Source organism: Aquarana catesbeiana, linkage group LG03 (assembly GCF_042186555.1).
Source record: "Aquarana catesbeiana isolate 2022-GZ linkage group LG03, ASM4218655v1, whole genome shotgun sequence".
NCBI classification, from domain to species: Eukaryota; Metazoa; Chordata; class Amphibia; order Anura; family Ranidae; genus Aquarana; species Aquarana catesbeiana.
Window position 1 is genome coordinate 463,564,396 of NC_133326.1, and position 19,905 is coordinate 463,584,300.

The 19,905-nt window shown below is 40.8% G+C and overlaps 1 long non-coding RNA gene across 1 annotated transcript in view; it reads left to right on the forward strand.

Annotated features, from left to right (window-relative positions):
* LOC141134589 (uncharacterized) overlaps positions 1-19,679 on the forward strand; it is a 72,441-nt gene extending 52,762 nt beyond the window's left edge. Inside the window, exon 4 of the long non-coding RNA XR_012243222.1 lies at positions 19,376-19,679. This is a non-coding gene — a long non-coding RNA (uncharacterized lncRNA). The remainder of the gene's footprint in view (positions 1-19,375) is intronic.
* The last annotated feature ends 226 nt before the right edge of the window (positions 19,680-19,905 follow it).

The following is a 19,905-nucleotide window of genomic DNA, read 5'->3' on the forward strand; positions in this document are numbered from 1 at the left end:
ATGCCAGTTATAGTTTGGTTTGTTCTGATGTATTGGGCCATGGGTTCGAGTATAAGGGCAAATAATAAGGGAGATAATGGGCAACCCTGTCGGGTACCTCTTTCGATATTAAAGGCTTCAGATTTGTATCCAGCATATTTTATATAGGCTTTGGGTTTATTATATAATGCTTTGATCCATGTTAAAAAGTGGGGTCCAAAACCCCATTTTTGTAATGAATATTGCATATATTGCCAGGATACTGTGTCAAATGCCCTCTTAATATCGAGAGATAGAAAACATAAAGGGATTTTCCGTTTTTAGCAATATGTGCCAATAACACTGCCCTGCGTATATTATCGCCTGCCTGTCTATTTGGCATGAAGCCTACTTGATCTCTATGTATTAATTTTCCTATAATGCTATTGAGGCGTTTTGCTATTATTTTTGCTAATAATTTAATATCGAGGTTTAACAGAGAGATAGGCCGATAATTCACACAGGAAGTATCATCAGAAAGGGGTTTTGGGATCATACAAACAATTGCCATTAGTGTTTCTTGCTGAAAAGAATGTCCATCTAGAAGTTTGTTAAAAGTTTCAGTGAGAATGGGAGAGAGTATTTCTGAGAATGTTTTATAGTATAAAGCCGAGTAGCCGTCTGGGCCTGGTCTTTTGTTAAGTTTTAGGTCTTTTATGGCGTTAGCAACTTCATCTATAGTTATAGGCTCATCCAAACTGCTTTTTTGATTCTGAGATAACTCAGGTAAGGTTATTTTTGAGAAGAAGGATTCAGCCTCTGTAGGATTAAATTCATTGTTTGTCTTGTATAAAGTTGCGAGATGTGAGTGAAATTTATGGACTATTTTAACTGGATTACAAGTGTAAACATTTTTTGATAATTTCAAACGTATTGGTTTGAAAGATTTGTTAGTTGAATTTAATGCCTGAGCCAAATATGTACCTGGTTTGTTTGTATTCATGTAGAAATTGTGTTTGGAGCGTTTGAGGGATTTATCAACTGACTCAGTGAGAAATAGATCGTATTCCAATCTAGATTTTTCCAGATGAGATTTTGTACTCCGAGATGGATTATCTTGAAATGATATGTAGGCTGCATTAAAATTGAGTTCTAGTTTTTTTGCTAGATTTTTGCGTTCCCGTTTAAATATTGCCATTTGTCTTTGTATTGTACCACGCAAGACAGGCTTATGAGCTTCCCACAGTGTTATTGGGGAGATGTCTGTTGTATTATTAATTGATATGTATTCCTTTAAAGCTTGTTCAATGGCCATCTGATGTAGTGGGTGTTTGAGCTTTATGTCCGGTAAGTACCACGTTGGGTCATGCGCTTTTGGTATGGCTGAGGCTATAGTAGTGTATACTGCATTATGGTCAGACCACGGAATCGGAATTATATCTGATGCAATAATTTCTGGTATCATTCCTATTGTTAGAAAAATATGATCTATTCTGGTGAAGGTTTGATGAGGGTGCGAGAAATAAGTGAATTTCTTTTTCATTGGGTTACTTTCTCTCCATGAATCTACCAGATTGTATTTGGAAAGAAGTTGAGAAAAAGGTAATCTAGAGGTTATTTTGGATGGTGTAAAAGGTGATTTATCTAGAAATGGGAGGAGGACCTGGTTCGAATCCCCACACATTATCACTGTTCCTATTTTGTGTGTATTAATCACTTGTAATATATGTGAGAGGAATGGTGTAGGTTGTTTGTTAGGAGCGTAGTAGGAAATCACCGTGATTGCTGTATCCATTATATAACCCATGAGTATCAGGTATGTACCTTCTGGGTCTTTAATTTCTGATGATAAGGTGAATGGTGTGGATCGGTGAAATGCAATTAGAGTTCCCCTTTGCTTGGTACAGGCAGAAGCCGTGTAAATTTGTTGATAAAAAGGAGAAATATATTTTGGAGTAGAATCTTTGGTGAAGTGTGTTTCTTGGAGGCATACTATGTGAGCCTTCTTGTTATGGAAAGTACGGAAGGCTTTGGTCCTTTTTTGAGGGACATTTATTCCCTGAACATTCAGGGAAAGTATATTCAGTGGTGCCATGGCAATAGATCAAATAGTTTTGACTTACTTTTTGTTATGCAGAGCTGACTGCGCAGATCAACCTGTGTGGACTGAAGAGATGAATAGATAGAAAAGAAACCAGTGAATTCTGGAGTAAAGAGTAAACAAAAAACATATGAGATTAGATGATACATTGTATAAATTATTTTTTGCAAGTAATCAAAATTTACCCATGAAAGAGAATAAATATCTCTCTCAGGGGAATAAGTGCCTTCGTCACATTCCCACATAATATGGTTGGGAGAATGAGGAGGGCTAATGGGGGTACACGGATCTTCCGCTTACAGGAGAGAAGTGCTATGTCAAAAGACATCAAAATGATGTTTCATTAATTGGAGTGCAGAATATAGTTTTTGTTGAAATTATTTATTCCAGGGTGGTTGTATATGGTTAGTCTTGCCCTAGGCTAAATAATTCAGTTAGAAAGGTACTGTTAATAACTTTGGTATTGATGAAGATAGTTTGAATTATTTTGGGATTTTAACCCTTTTAGAGTAAACAATTACATATTTTATTCATATGTAACTGTTTAGATATGTTAACTCATAAAATTGAGGTTGTATTGCTTCAGATTAGAATAAACAAAAACATAATTCTAGGAACTAGTTAGGTAATAATATATTTGTTTTAAGAAAAGAAAGAAAAAGCTTCCATTACTTCTGGATTATTGAACATATTTGTACTAAAAAGTAATAAATCTATGTTATTACCTGATAATATATAACTGAACAAGATTTTCCTTATTTCACTTATATATTTAAAGGCTATATGAATCAGAAGTAATAAGAAATATAACTGGAATGTAACATGATCCCACACAGTGTGTGACTATCAGAATGCAGTTACATTCAGTTATAAATACAGGTTTTTTATAGAGAACCATCTCTTAGTATAATAAATGAAGAGATATCAGGAATTAGGATGTCAGTCCATTGAATCTTCTTGGTCCATGGATGATGTGGCATAACGGCCTCTTTTGTGAGAATGATGATTCCCATTTTGTTCTGAAATTTTCTGGGTGCTGCCTAAAGGTGAAGATGATGCCATTCTTCTGCATGTGGGGGTGTTGCTGCTTGTGGGTTCTGTCAGATTTAATTTTAAAAGGGTTTGTTGTAGTTCATCTGCTGATCTGCTTCTGTAAATTGTACCTTGGTAGTTAAATCTGACTGAAAAGGGGAAGCCCCATTGATACATAATGTTGTGGCGTTGCAGTTCCATTAGTTGGGGTTTCATGGATCGTCTTTTAGTAATAGTAAGTTGGGATAGGTCAGCAAAAATTTGATAATTGTGTCCTTGAAAATTAAGTTCCTTTTTTTCTCTTGCAGCAATTAGTATTTGTTCTTTCGTTCTGTAATAATGAAATTTTGTGATTATATCACCTGGGGGTCCATCTTTCTTTTTGGCTGTGAGGGCTCTGTGTACTCTGTCCAGTTCTAAACATTCAATAGGGATATCTGGCTTTAGTTCTTGTAATAGAGCAGTAATAGTAGATTGCAGGTCTGTCACAGTTTCAGGTATTCCCCTTATGCGCAAGTTTGAACGTCTGGCTCTATTTTCGTAATCTTCGAGCTTAGTTTGAAGTATTAAATTCTCTTCTTTTAATTGTTCCAATTCTGTTATATTTTCTTGGGTTGTATTTTCAATTTCATCCATTTTTATTTCTAAGGCTGCGGTGCGGTTTCCCAGCTCTCTTATTTCTTTGGTTAGGCTTTTTGTTATTTGATCTGAGGTTTGTTTTAAAGCCTTATGAAGCATCTTTTCAAATTGTAATAATATTACTGGGGATACTGAGGAGGCTTGTGGAGAAGTTTGTGAGAGTATTTGTTCTGTATCTGACTCAAATGGAGAGTCTTGCTGTGACAATTTCTGTCTGTGAGAGCGCCCTGATGCTGTATCTTGTGAGGTGACTGGAGCTGCTTCAGCTGCAGTGAGTGCCTGTGAGCTCTTTGTGAGGTGATTTTTATTTCTGCCACGGTTTCCTCCCAGTACCATATTTCCTGCCCAAACTTTCACAGTTTGTTCCCTGGGGCAAAAAGGTTCAAATGGATACCTTTTGAGCCTGCAGGCTCCGCTTTGTCCTTCTCTTCTCTCCTCAGCGGTGTGGAGCTCTAACAATGCATGTCTGCTCCGCTAGGCTCCGCTTCCTGCCCCCCCGTTCTTCTACTTCAATGGCATGGTTAAATTACAGCTCCTATTCCAGCTCTAATTCAAACAAAAACAAAGGAGTCAGAAATTACATTCAGAGAAAGCAATGGCAGTCAGAGCCAGAAAGCGAGGCATCAAAAAATGGTAAGAGGAGGGGGAGGGGGAATGGGGAAATGGGAAGGGGAAGGGAAATGGGAGGCACGAGTATAAACCTGTACTAGGTCAAAGAAATGCTATGGCCCGTACTGAATCCTTAACCCGTTAGGGTACTGTTGCTGTAACCATAAATAATGGTACATAAAAAAAGGGGAAAGGGAATAAACCCAATGAGGATGGGCTTAAGAAAGGGGTTACCATAAGCAACAGAGTAATCATAGGATTTAGGACTAGATAAAATCAACTTTATTTGATAATAATGAACATTAAAATTCACATGTTTAAATAAAGTGCAGTGATCATTGCAACAACAACGTAACAAAAAGACAGCGGACAACAACTAGACAGACAGGACAGACAATTTACAGAAAAAGTGGATCTAGCCCAGTTGGGGCGTATTGCTTTGTGCCTCAGTGACCATAGGGGGCTGCCAATTAGCCAAATAGTGGTAATCTAAATGAATGAACCATTAGATATTAATTCTTGGTTTGTAGTAGTGTGCGGTCAGCTGTGGTACAATGCAATGAAGGGGTGGAGAGAGGGAGATCGCAGAGGCGTGTGTGCTGATAGCAGGACTGTATATCAATATCTATTGGATTACTTGGTTGGTATAGTGAGGAAACCAGGATTGGTGTTAGTACTGTAAATGAATCTGGAAGACAGTACTTGGTAACAGGGGGAGGGTAGGCAGTCCAGTAGATCAATCCTTTTTAGTGGTATGGGAATTCCCAGTTCAGTCAACGGTAGAGTAAAAAATAGGATCATAAGTGTTCAATCATATCATACTGGTCTTCAGCTTTCCCTGGGGTTGCCTGGCAGTTAGGTATAGCTTAGACCTTAATGATAATACCACCGCTGCATTGGCATACTAGTGTAAAGTGCTGAAAAGCCAAAAAGCATGTGGGCTTATATACATTTCAATGTATCTGTACGTTACCGTCTCCACCAGAGGCTGCACCGATGTAATTCACTGTAATCCACAGAGCCTGTAAGCCAATGGATCCCTTATTGTTTCAGGAGTGAGCTGCGACATGCCACAAGGGAGAGCAGTCTGTGCAGAGTAGGTTGGCTTGGCTGCAGCAATCGTGTGAAACTAGAGTCCTGTTGCTGTATAGCGGTTTGATAACCGCCCCCTATGGTCACTGAGGCACAAAGCAATACGCCCCGACTGGGCTAGTTCCACTTTTTCTGTAAATTGTCTGTCCTGTCTGTCTAGTAGTTGTCCGCGCTCTTTTTGTTACATTGTTGTTGCAATGATCACTGCACTTTATTTAAACATGTTAATTTTAATGTTCATTATTATTTAAACATGTTAATTTTAATGTTCATTATTACCAAATAAAGTTGATTTTATCTAGTCCTAAATCCTATGATTACTCTGTTGCTTATGGTAACCCCTTTCTTAAGCCCATCCTCATTGGGTTTATTCCCTTTCCCCTTTCCCCTTTTCTATGTACCAGAAAGTGAGGCAGCCTGTCTGTGCACTCTGCCCCACTCACTGTATACACTGCTCCTCTCCTACCCCTCTCCTTGAACACACTGTCCTCCCTTGTCTGCTGTACACACTGCTATATCTATAACACACTGTTATATCTTTTGTTTACATTCTGCTGCTCTCATCCTGCTAACAGGTGCCGACTCTTAACAACCAATGCAAAAAAGGATGCAAAAAGGGACCGTTTACATCCATTTAGGTCCACTTCCAATATTTAAATGGACCAAAAATAGAGCTATGATCCGCTTTAAAAATTTTAATGGATGCGGATGTAAACAGATCATCTATTTACATCCATTTGTCCGTAGACATTGATATCCATTTTTCATCTGTCAATGGGTGGATGAAAAACGGACAATCAGTCCACACGTGTAAAAGGGTCCTTTACCAATTCCCCTCTGAAGCTATTTTTTATTTTTCATAAACATGTTAAATTCAGCGTAAATATAATAAGTAATCCCCCCGTTACTATTCGCAATAATCTATTGGAGGTAAAGTAAAAAATATTGTGAGTAAAAGGCTTGCTGCTTAACACGATTCCTACATAACAAATAAAACATAAAAAAAAAATAAAATAAAAGTGCATCCCTACCTTACTAATCAATAATGTAACAATAATGGTGGAACCCTATAATGTATGGTATTCTCAGTGATATTTAACTATACATATAATACACATCAAAAACAGTGTAGCGCCACCCCTGAAGGAGCCGCTTGGTGAATTTGGATTCTCTGATTTCCGCCTCAACTCCAAGAATGACCTCAGCCCCTTTGACACATCTGGTTAAATACAATTACTGCAAACACAGGACAAGAGGAAAGAAAAAGATCTTGGACAGCCGCACACCATAGAAGGCATCTTTATTGATATGAAGAAATTAAATCCAAATGCAGTCACCACATGTACAGGGAGGAACAGGAAAAATAGCTAACGCGTTTCATGCCCTATCATGGCACTTATTCATAGCTAAATGATTAAAGTTTGATCATGGGTATATATAGGGACTTCAGGTTTTGATAGTCAATCCAAAAATGGTCTCAAACGGAGACCTGCCCATATAATCAAACTCTAGAACAACACTCAAGAGATAGGAGACACCTGGGATGTGAAGTTGAATTCTAAATCAAAGATTGAAGACAAGATAATATGACAATATAATAATGCCTGTAAAGGTCCACCAAACGAGTTTATTAAGTGAACCAATGCGCATATATATATATATGTGCTAGACACATGATTATTTTCAACGTTCGCATTATTCAACTTCTCCCATTGTGTACATCCATAACCTTGGGATAAAGACCATGACAAATACTAAAACAATATTAAACAATAACAAAATACAAAGTGACAACATTTATTTTCAATTTGTAAATGATAAATAATCTCAAAGGAAACCTGTGTATAAATAATGATAAACAAAATTCATGAAAATGCAAAATATGCTGAAACTATACAAAATCGCAAAATAACATATACGTGAAATTAATGTGGAAATACCAATAATCCTATTCCCAGCACTATCGATAATGTCTTGGTAACTGAATATATATATATATATATATATATATACATCATCCTGAAATATATAAACCTAATTATATTTGAAAATTGTGTAGATAAAACCTTAATTTTCGTTAAAAGTGAGTATTTATAAATCATTATTCCCACATAAATTCATGCACTCAAGAGAAACGCAAGCCCCACTCTACGACATCTGGAATCTATTCATGTTGGATTCATAAACAAAAGATATATCTCAAATTTGCAACAAACAGGCCAAGAAAAAAAGAGAAGGAAAAGACAGAAAATTGTCATCAGATGGGGAAGCATTTAAATGGTGCATGGAAAAGGTGGGAAAATAAAGAGGGACCCTATATGTGCTAAATAACGTAAACTTCAGACGGTGGTCCAAAATTCATAGAGATCTATAAATATTACCTGGATGGCTATGCAAGGAACAGTAAACAAAGAGCAATGATCTCATTGTATCTGTGATTGCTATGGGAAAGGTGGTCACGCTACTAATTTTTTCAGTTGAATTTCAAAGAACTCTAGAAAATCAACAGATATTGGGTGGGCAGGTGTGTAGGAGACATAGTCTTTCTATACTTGATGCAATAACATGATTAAGATGATAATTTTGTTACAAAAGCGATAATTTAAACTTCCAGGCTCTAAGTAGATCACAAAGAGCAACGGATCACCAAAAATGTATGAAGTCGCAAAAAATAACAAAAAAATAACAAAAATCTCACAAATCGCAAAAAGTCGCAAAATCACAAAATATCGCGAAAAATCTTAAATAATCGAAAAAAAAAATGGAGAAATCCAAAAATTTGATAGCAAATCGGAAAAACAAAAAACAAAACAAAAAATTGAAAAATCGAACACAAAAGAGGAAGTGAGAGATAGCCACTGACAAATATAAACCAGGGAGCATTACGTCATATGCTAAATAAATTTAGGCTAAGGTATCAAGACACGCATCAAATCAATCAATCAATATGTTGTTTGGATTGAATTGGGGATACACATGGGCATAACACGGTACGTATCTATTGATAAAAGTGGGACACGTCCCATTCAAAATTGAGGCCAGTGGGACGTCTAGTATTTAGATTAAAAATCCACCGAACCTCTTGTTTGCACAATATGCCAAATTTGTCCCCACCTCTAGGAGGTTTAAAAATGTTTTCAATGCCTTGAATGGTCAGGCTGGAAGTATCCTTGGAATTAATATCATTCCAATGGCGAGCAATGTTAGTGGCGTGTTCTTTCTCTATGTCATAGCGGTGATCGTAAAGACGATCCCTCAGTCTGTGAGTGGTCCTGCCAACATATTGAATAGAGCAAATGGTACACATGATGACATAGACTATGTAACACGTATTACAGTTGATGAAGGACTGTATTTTATATGATTTGCCTGTTGAAGTAGATGTAACAGTGTCACCCCCTTTAACCACTTGACCACTGGGCACTTAAACCCCCTTCCTAACCAGACCAATTTTCAGCTTTCAGTGCTCTCACACTTTGAATGACAATTACTCAGTCATACAACACTTTACCCATATGACATTTTTTTTGTCCTTTTTTTCACACAAATAGAGCTTTCTTTTGGTGGTATTTAATCACCGTTGGGTTTTTTATTTTTTGCGCTATAAAAGAAAAAAGACTGAAAATTTGGTAAAAAAATGAATTTTTCTTTGTTTCTGTTATAAAATTTAGCAAATTAGTAATTTTTCTTCAGAAATTTTGGCCAAAATTTATAATGCTACATATCTTTGGTAAAAATAAGTACAACTTGGTGTATATTATTTGGTCTTTGTGAATGTTAGAGAGTCCAAAAGCTATGGTGCCAATATCTGAAAATTGATCACACCTGAGGTACTGACGGCCTATTTAATTTCTTGAGACCCTAACATGCCAGAAAAGTACAAATACCCCCCAAATGACCCCTATTTGTAAAGAAGACATTCCAAGGTATTTAGAAAGATGCATGGTGAGTTTTTTTGAAATTGTCATCTTTTCCCACAATTCTTTGCAATATCAAGATTTTTTTTTCTTTTTTTTTTTTCACAAAATTGTCATATTAGAAGGTTATTTCTCACACACAGCATATGCATACAACAAATTACACCCCAAAACACATTCTGCTATTACTCCTGAGTATGGTGATACCACATGTGTGAGACTTTTACACAGCGTGGCCACATACAGAGGCCCAACATGCAGGGAGCACCTCCAGGCGTTCTGGAGCACCCAGGCCAATTCTGACATTTCTCTCCTACATGTAAAAATAATAATTTATTTGCTAGAAAATTACATAGAACCCCAAAACATTATATATATATATATTTTTTAGCAAAGACCCTAGAGAATACTATGGTGGTTGTTGCAACTTTTTATCTTGCACGGTATTTGTGCAGCAATTTTTCGAATGCTTTTTTTGGGAAAAAAAAACAGTTTTGTGCTTTAAAAAAAACAAAACAGTAAAGTTAGCCCAATGTTTTTGCATAATGTGAAAGATGAAGTTACGCCGAGTAAATACATACCTAACATGTCACCCTTCAAAATTGCACACGCTCGTGGAATGGTGCCAAACGTCGCTACTTAAAAATCTCCATAGGTGACGCTTTAAAATTTTTTACTGGTTACATGTTTTGAGTTACATAGGAGGTATAGGGCCAAAATTATTGCTCTCGCTCCAACGTTCGCAGTGATACCTCACATGTGTGGTTTGAACACCGTTTTCATATGTGGGCGGGACTTACATATGTGTTCGCTTCTGCATGCGAGCACCCGGACATGGGCGCTTTAAAAATTTTTTTTTTTTTATTGTTTATTTTACTTTATTTATTTTAGTTTGACACTTCCCCCCCCCCCCCCCCCCCAAAAAAAATTTTTGATCACTTTTATTTCTATTACAAGGAATGTAAACATCCTTGTAATAGGAATATGGCATGACAGGTCCTCTTTACAGTGAGATATGGGGTCAATAAGACCCACCATCTCACCTCTAGGCTGGAAAACCTGAAATAAAAAATAAAAAAAAAAGATCTTGGCTTCGATCGTAGCGGTGAGTCGGTAGAAGCACCGGAGGGTGGCGGGAAGGGGGGGCGTCCCCTCTCGCCTCCCATAAGAACGATCAAGCAGTGGAACAGCCGCTATGATCATTCTTATGGTGTAGGAAATTGCCGGCTGAAAAAGCTGATATCTGAATGATGCCTGTAGCTGCAGGCATCATTCAGATATCCCCGCTCAAAGTCAAGGACGTCATATGACTGTGGGCGGGAACTGGTTAAAAATTGTGGAGTATTGCGGGGTATTGCAGAGTATTGCGGAGTAGTGCAGGGTATATTGCAGGGTATATTGCAGAGTATTGCTGGGCATATTGCAGAGTAATGCCGGGTATATTGCAGAGTAGTGCCGGGTATATTGCAGAGTAGTGCCGGGTATATTGCAGAGTAGTGCCGGGTATATTGCAGAGTAGTGCCGGGTATATTGCAGAGTATTGCGGGGTATACTGCAGAGTATTGCGGGGTATACTGCAGAGTATTGCTGGGTATACTGCAGAGTATTGCGGGGTATACTGCAGAGTATTGCGGGGTATACTGCAGAGTATTGCGGGGTATAATGCAGAGTATTGCGGGGTATAATGCAGAGTATTGCGGGGTATAATGCAGAGTATTGCGGGGTATAATGCAGAGTATTGCAGGGTATTATGCAGAGTATTGCAGGCTATTATACAGAGTATTGCAGGGTATTATGCAGAGTATTGCAGGGATGGCTGAGCATGGAGGGATGGATGGATGTGACTGCAATTGTCACTGAGCACCGCTGTGGGCACTACACATGCAGCCCACAGCGGTGCTGCCATCCGATCCCTCCCTCTCTCCCCTCGCACTGTACCGATCTGTACAGAGAGGGGAGGGAGGAACCGGCGTCATGACATGACGCCGGTCTGTTGACATGTGATCGCTCCGTCATTTGACGGAGCGATCACATGGTAAACGGCCGCAATCAGCGGCCGTTTACCGTGATCCGTGATGCGCCAGGTCCTCTGGACCCGGCGGTCACGGAAGTTCTCGGGTGCGCGCCCCAGGGGGCGCGCAAGAGCAGTATTCTGGGAGGACGTCCATGGACGTCCACCCAGAACTAGCCGACCGCGCTGCAGCCGTCTTTCGGCTATGGCCCGGTCGGCAAGCGGTTAATGAAGGGACAATATGTGCAAGACCGATCACAGCATCTGTATGTTCCCTTAAACTGTAGCCAATGAGTAGTTTGTTTTTGGCTAGGGGACAGAAGTCCGCCTAAAGAAGGTGCTTTCCTTGATACCGTACGTATGCCTTTATTTAAAATTTGAGAATAGATATGATCGTTAGACAACACCGGCAGATATTTGGTGACTATTTTCTTAATTTTATGAAATTCAGCACTGTACGGAGTGGAAAATGTTGGAACAAAATGGGATTTTTCTGATCTATTTCGTCTACTGTGGTTACTGGGTTTGTCCATTAGCAAATTGGCCCGAGGTGTTTTATTTGCAATGGACAAAGCCCTATTAATAGCTGACCTGGGGTAACCCCTAGCTTCAAATCTAGCTGACATATGTAATGCCTCCTGTTCAAAATCTATTTGTCTGGTGCATAGTCTTTTCAGCCTTAGAAATTGGCCCACTGGAATACTTTTGATGGTATGGGTCGGATGGCTACAATCTGCACGCAGAAGAGTATTACCCGCAGTGGGTTTTCTATAGAGATTCAAGATGATTTCATTATTGTCTCCTGTAAGCTTAACATCTAGAAACTCTATAGACTTTGGTTCATGTTGTCCTGTAAATTTTAAATTTAAAGCCTTACCATTCATATACTCCAACCATTGATCTAAACAGATGTGTGGCTCAGAGACAATAAACAGGAGATCGTCTATATATCGACAATAAAATGCAGTGTCTTTTCGGGGACTTTCAGGTCCAAAAATGCAGGACCTCTCCCACCATCCCATATACAAATCAGCCAGGGATGGTGAGAACTTAGCTCCCATTAGAGGTCCAGCACTTTTGGAGGTAAAAGTTCCCATCCAACATAAAAAAGTTATGTGTAAGGAGATATTCCAGGCACATGATAATGAACTCCTGTGAAGCCAGAGAAAAGTTTCCTGATCTCTTTAAGAAGGATACTGCCTGTAGACCCAAGTGTTTCGGAAATATTTATACCTCACTTAAATGATTAACGATACAAATATAAGTGATTAAACCTTTGTCTATATAGGAATAAAAACGAGCGATAACAGGAAAAGAAAAGATAAACAATTACATTTATTTACACAGAAAAGAAAGTTAGAATAATTAGCATTTATCAAATATCTCCAGTGATATCATAAGTACAGTTTTGCTCTAGGCTGCAAGGATAATCTAGACCAAACTCATAAATGTTTGCAATGGACATATACAAGATATACAATATCATAAGACAAATGATAGGATACAAAAAGGTTAGAAAGAAAGAAAGAGATACCAGTATACATTACTCAGACAGCATATCCCCTAGATGGTCTCGGGCTGGACAGTGTAAAACCATTCAGCCCTCTCTCTCTTTTATATGCATTCTCTACCAATCAACAGATGCAACATATTGATTGGGTCAGAGATGTCTCAAAGTCTGGTTGGCTACATTTGAAGCCTCTTTGCTAATTGGCTTACAGCTGCCTTCAATTCTGATTGGTCACATCTGAAGCTGTCTGAAAGTTCATGCTCGGACATTGCTGGAACATTGAGACCGCTTGGTGCCTAACAGTCTATGAATTAATGAACAATCTCCTTTGATCTCCCAGCCCAAACAGTTCCGACAGTAGGTAATGGCCCCCTGGTGAGTTGATTCAGTTGATACACCTGGGGACTTTCTTGTGTAACTACATTCCTAAGGTGAGCTATGCTCTGTCATGATATTAAGAAACATATAACCATATATAAATATATATATACCCACACATAGATATACACACGTAGATATATATATATATATATATATATATATATATATATATATATATATACATATACATACATACACATACATACATACATCCTATGGGGCAAGGCAGTTTTATTGGAGTCCTTGCAATGGTCCGCTTGAATCTCATTGATATAAATATGGAATTCAATATATCCATCACACAAGGCATGTAGATTTAAAGAGTACAGGTTGGAAACATCACATGTTATCCAACTGTAATTTTCATTCCATATTAAACCATTAGGAGGTGACCTGGCAGCTCCACTGCCAATGGTTGCAGCTGCTGGTCCACCCAATGACCCAATCTCTCATTTAATGAGTCTATGCCAGCTACAATTGGTCTATCTGTGAGGGGGGTTAACCCTTTGTGTAGTTTACGGAGGTGGTGGAAGATTGGCTTAACAGGAAACAAAGGTATAAACATCTCCTTCTCTTTTTGTGTGAATAGATCCATTAAGATGGCTCGATCCAACAATGAGGAGAGCTCTGCCCTAAATGACTCAGTAGGGTCGCACCTTAACTTGCAATAGGTAGTGGTGTCCGATAGTTGTCGCATGGCCTCATCTCTGTATGTGGCCGCATTCATGACAACCACAGAACCCCCTTGTCTGCACTTTTAATAACTATACTGTCATCTTTGCGTAAATTTTAAATGGACATTTTCTCATTTAAGAACACATGTGGTAAATACTGTTATCCTGGCAGTAGATTATCACCAAAAATAGACACATACCTGCTAGTGATAAACTAGTTGAATATATTAGCATGGTTTAAAGCATATGGAAACTTACAACACTGTTAAACCTTGCTACAAATAACTAATACATTAGAAAAGACAACCTTCAATATTTAGCAACTGCAGGTATAGAAAAGGCAGTAATCTATATATGCCCTTAACACAGGCGCTGAGAGGGAGGAGAGGAGACTTGTCAACTTCTCAGCTCCTTCTGGGCCACAAACACCTTTGAGAGGCAAACACACAATGAAAGAAAAGGATTACACAAGTATAGTCAGCACAGTTCTGTAATGTTGCAGGTCCTGAGGTGAAGAATACTTGTGTCTTCTGCTAGCAAACGGTGGGGCCCTTGTTTTAAGATTAGGTTTAAACAAGCTTGCATGGATCAGTAATCCTCTAGAATGTTCCGTAGAGATTTAAAAGGACAAACTATTAGAGATGGCAGCTCCAAACAAGCATCCTGTGACACTAAAAAGGGAAATTGGTGTCTGCATGCAGTGTCACTATGGTGTCAAGAAGGATGTTGGGTTTACACCCACTCACCAGTCCTTTGTGCGATAACACAACAATAGGGATGAGCTTCGAGTTCGAGTCGAACTCATGTTCGACTCGAACATTGGCTGTTCGCAAGTTCACCGAACAGCGAACAATTTGGGGTGTTCGCGGCAAATTCGAATGCCGCGGAACACCCTTTAAAAGTCTATGGGAGAAATCAAAAGTGCTAATTTTAAAGGCTAATATGCAAGTTATTGTCATAAAAAGTGTTTGGGGACCTGGGTCCTGCCCCAGGGGACATGGATCAATGCAAAAAAAAGTTTTAAAAACGGCCGTTTTTTCAGGAGCAGTGATTTTAATAATGTTTAAAGTCAATCAATAAAAGTGTAATATACCTTTAAATTTCGTACCTGGGGGGTGTCTATAGTGTGCCTGTAAAGGGGCGCATGTTTCCTGTGTTTAGAACAGTCTGACAGCAAAATGACATTTTGAAGGAAAAACTCATTTAAAACTACCCGCGGCTATTGCATTGCCGACAATACACATAGAAGTTCATTGATAAAAACGGCATGGGAATTCCCCAAAGGGGAACCCCGAACCAAAATTAAAAAAAAAAAATGACGTGGGGGTCCCCCTAAATTCCATACCAGGCCCTTCAGGTCTGGTATGGATATTAAGGGGAACCCCGGCCAAAATTTTAAAAAAAAATGACGTGGGGTTCCCCCTAAATTCCATACCAGACCCTTCAGGTCTGGTATGGATTTTAAGGGGAACCCCGCGCCAAAAAAAAAAAAAAAAAAACGGCGTGGGGTCCCCCCAAAAATCCATACCAGACCCTTATCCGAGCACGCAACCTGGCAGGCCGCAGGAAAAGAGGGGGGGACGAGAGTGCGGCCCCCCCTCCCTCCTGAACCGTACCAGGCCACATGCCCTCAACATTGGGAGGGTGCTTTGGGGTAGCCCCCCAAAACACCTTGTCCCCATGTTGATGAGGACAAGGGCCTCATCCCCACAACCCTGGCCGGTGGTTGTGGGGGTCTGCGGGCGGGGGGCTTATCGGAATCTGGAAGCCCCCTTTAACAAGGTGACCCCCAGATCCCGGCCCCCCCCCCTGTGTGAAATGGTAAGGGGGTACATAAGTACCCCTACCATTTCACGAAAAAAGTGTCAAAAATGTTAAAAATGACAAGAGACAGTTTTTGACAATTCCTTTATTTAAATGCTTCTTCTATCTTCCTTCATCTTCTGGTTCTTCTGGCTCTTCTGGTTCTTCCTCCGGCGTTCTCGTCCAGCATCTCCTCCGCGGCGTCTTCTATCTTCTTCTCCTCGGGCCGCTCCGCACCCATGGCATGGGGGGAGGCTCCCACTCTTCTCTTCTTCTCTTCTTCTTTTCTTCTCTTCTTCTCTTCTTCATTTTCTTCTCCGGGCCGCTCCGCAATCCATGCTGGCATGGAGGGAGGCTCCCGCTGTGTGACGGCGCTCCTCGTCTGACAGTTCTTAAATAACGGGGGGCAGGGCCACCCGGTGACCCTGCCCCCCTCTGACGCACGGTGACTTGACGGGACTTCCCTGTGACGTCACGGGGAATGCCACAGGGAAGTCCCGTCAAGTCACCGTGCGTCAGAGGGGGGCGGGGTCACCGGGTGGCCCCGCCCCCCGTTATTTAAGAACTGTCAGACGAGGAGCGCCGTCACACAGCGGGAGCCTCCCTCCATGCCAGCATGGATTGCGGAGCGGCCCGGAGAAGAAGAGAAGAAGAGAAGAAGAGAAGAAGAGAAGAAGAGAAGAAGAGAAGAAGAGAAGAGCGGGAGCCTCCCCCCATGCCATGGGCGCGGAGCGGCCCGAGGAGAAGAAGACAGAAGACGCCGCGGAGGAGATGCTGGACGAGAACGCCGGAGGAAGAACCAGAAGAACCAGAAGAGCCAGAAGAACCAGAAGATGAAGGAAGATAGAAGAAAGAAGAAGCATTTAAATAAAGGAATTGTCAAAAACTGTCTCTTGTCATTTTTAACATTTTTGACACTTTTTTCGTGAAATGGTAGGGGTACTTATGTACCCCCTTACCATTTCACACAGGGGGGGGCCGGGATCTGGGGGTCACCTTGTTAAAGGGGGCTTCCAGATTCCGATAAGCCCCCCGCCCGCAGACCCCCACAACCACCGGCCAGGGTTGTGGGGATGAGGCCCTTTGTCCTCATCAACATGGGGACAAGGTGTTTTGGGGGGCTACCCCAAAGCACCCTCCCAATGTTGAGGGCATGTGGCCTGGTACGGTTCAGGAGGGAGGGGGGGCCGCACTCTCGTCCCCCCCTCTTTTCCTGCGACCTGCCAGGTTGCGTGCTCGGATAAGGGTCTGGTATGGATTTTTGGGGGGACCCCACGCCGTTTTTTTTTTTTTTTTTGGCGCGGGGTTCCCCTTAAAATCCATACCAGACCTGAAGGGTCTGGTATGGAATTTAGGGGGAACCCCACGTCATTTTTTTTTTAAAATTTTGGCCGGGGTTCCCCTTAATATCCATACCAGACCTGAAGGGCCTGGTATGGAATTTAGGAGGACTCCCACGTCATTTTTTTTTTTTAATTTTGGTTCGGGGTTCCCCTTTGGGGAATTCCCATGCCGTTTTTATCAATGAACTTCTATGTGAATTGTCGGCAATGCAATAGCCGCGGGTAGTTTTAAATGAGTTTTTTCCTTCAAAATGTCATTTTGCTGTCAGACTGTTCTAAACACAGGAAACATGCGCCCCTTTACAGGCATACTATAGACACCCCCCAGGTACGAAATTTAAAGGGATATTACACTTTTATTGTTTGACTTTAAGCATTATTAAAATCACTGCTCCTGAAAAAACGGCCGTTTTTAAAACTTTTTTTTGCATTGATCCATGTCCCCTGGGGCAGGACCCAGGTCCCCAAACACTTTTTATGACAATAACTTGCATATAAGCCTTTAAAATTAGCACTTTTGATTATTCATGTTCGTGTCCCATAGACTTTAACGGTGTTCGCATGTTCGAACGAACTTTTTTCCTGTTCGCATGTTCCGGTGCGAACCGAACAGGGGGGTGTTCAGCTCATCCCTACACAACAATAGTCCCAGGTGCTGGTTCAGGCTCCTGATGCTCCTAGCCATGTTGTAAGGCACTGGATCTCTTGCTGATGGCCGATCGAGATGACTGGTAGCGAAACTTGCAAGGTGAACAGGCAGCGGCTGACCAGATACCAGGATGGGTATCTTGATCTCTGAAAGGCGTGGGTCCTCTCTGCTGAGCTGAGTGGTTCTGGGCTGTTGAGCAGGGTCCCTGGACTAAATAGTAGTGGACCATGTGGCTGTCTCAGCTCCCGCCTCCCCTCAGGCATCCTCACTCCTCTGCCTCCAGGCAACACTCTCCTGGCAGTCTCTGAAAAAGCTTGGCTTTCTCCCCCCCTCTGATGCTGCCAGAGTCTCTCTCTCTCAGTCTCCTCAGTCTCAGCGTTTTTCCTCACACCTGCCACCTCACCACACTCTCTCTCTCTCTCCCTCTCTATCTCCTCAGACCGCTCTCCTTATTCTCCTCACAGACTTTTTTCCAGGCTTCAGGATATCCCTCCTCCTCTGTTGGGGCACACAGTTCACTGGTGTCAGCGTGTGTCTCTCTCTCCTCACTCTGGCACCTCAGTTCCTTCCCCTCCTCACACTCCTCCTCTCCTCACTGTTAAGTGTCACTGTGCCTTAGCAAAGGACTTTTTGAGCCTTGGTATCTCCCTCTGTTTTAAGCAATCTCTTCTCCTCTGTCTCCTGTCAGCACTCTCTCTCTCTCTTTTAACTCAGTACTTCCCTCTTTTCTGTCCCCTCAGCGTTTCCTGAAACTTCCCTTTTTCCCAGTGTTCTCTCTCTCTCTGTTTTCTGGAAGGACCAGTCAGCATCTCTCTGTCTCCATCTTGTGGCCAAAAGGAGAAATTGCATTACAACATACCTGCTACATAAAACATAAAATATTAAACTTAGCGGAGATGGTGGAAACCCCTCCTAAAATATTCTGTCATACAAATTAACTTCAAGTGCAATAATTTAAGTGATATGTGACTTCACATTTAATACACATCAAAATGAAAATAAAACTTACCAGGGGTGTTAAAATCAGCAATCATATTGTGGTGGAATAGCTGCATTCTCAGCTTCTCTAACCAAGGAATGACAGCTGCAATCCCAGAAGGGACGTAATACATTTAGTTTCCAGGGTCATTAGTTGCAAAAAGCGATGGGGAACTGATGTTCAGTGTGTTTCTCATGCTTACTCTGGAGAAGCCATTTCTCATGGTCCTGGTGGAATAGGAGAGCCCAGAAAACACCACGGGAGCTACTGATGCAGCCAATGGTGTGGTGCCCCTTTGAGAGTCCTATAAAAGTGATCAGGCAGCTTTAGAGTCTCCTGATAAGTTTTATCTTAAAGCTCACAGCTGCAGCAGCAGGTGTGAGCTTGATTTATTGACTTGTCTAGGGCAGCACAGTGGCTACATAGTCAGAACTTCCACCTGGCAGCGCTAGGGTTATTCATTTGAATCCCAACCTGTGAAAAAGTTAAGTGAACAGTGACGCAACGCGTCAGGGAGAGAGCCGGGTGATGTCACTTCCAGTCACGGCCGAGACCGGAAGTCTTCTATGCACATTACGCTGTATGCCAAGATTATTATTGTAACTTACTAAGTTTTTACTTAATAAAATATTTTGGATTTACTACACTTTGGAAGCCCTCCCCTCTCTCTTTTTAAGGAAATGAGCCTGATTAGTTGATGATTGTCCTTCCATCGGGAACATCCTGGGAACCCAGCAACTAGCGTTGTGAGACATCTGTGACGCTCATTAACTGGATCTGTGAGGTGAGAGGCTGGGGGAAACGTTGTCACACAGTGGATGGTGGAGAAATTTCAGTTACTAGAACTTTGCACTTTATTCCTAATGAACTGCACTGCACGCTGTGGATTAATTATTTGGACTATATTTTTTTGCACTGTTTATGGGACTATATCTATTTGATGAATTAGAAACTTCCCTGCAATATTTCTTGCTCATTTTTTTGGAATTCACTGATTGCTTTTGTTTGCATATTGGATGTCTGCTATTTGCACATTTATTCTGCTATTTGCACATTGATTATTTGGATTATTTGCACATTGGATTATTTGCATTATTTGCACATTGATTATTTGCACATTGCTTAATTTTGCACTAGTCATAAATAATTGTTTGATTAGTTATTTATATTTTGCACATTGGATTATTTAAATTTTTGCATTTTTGCA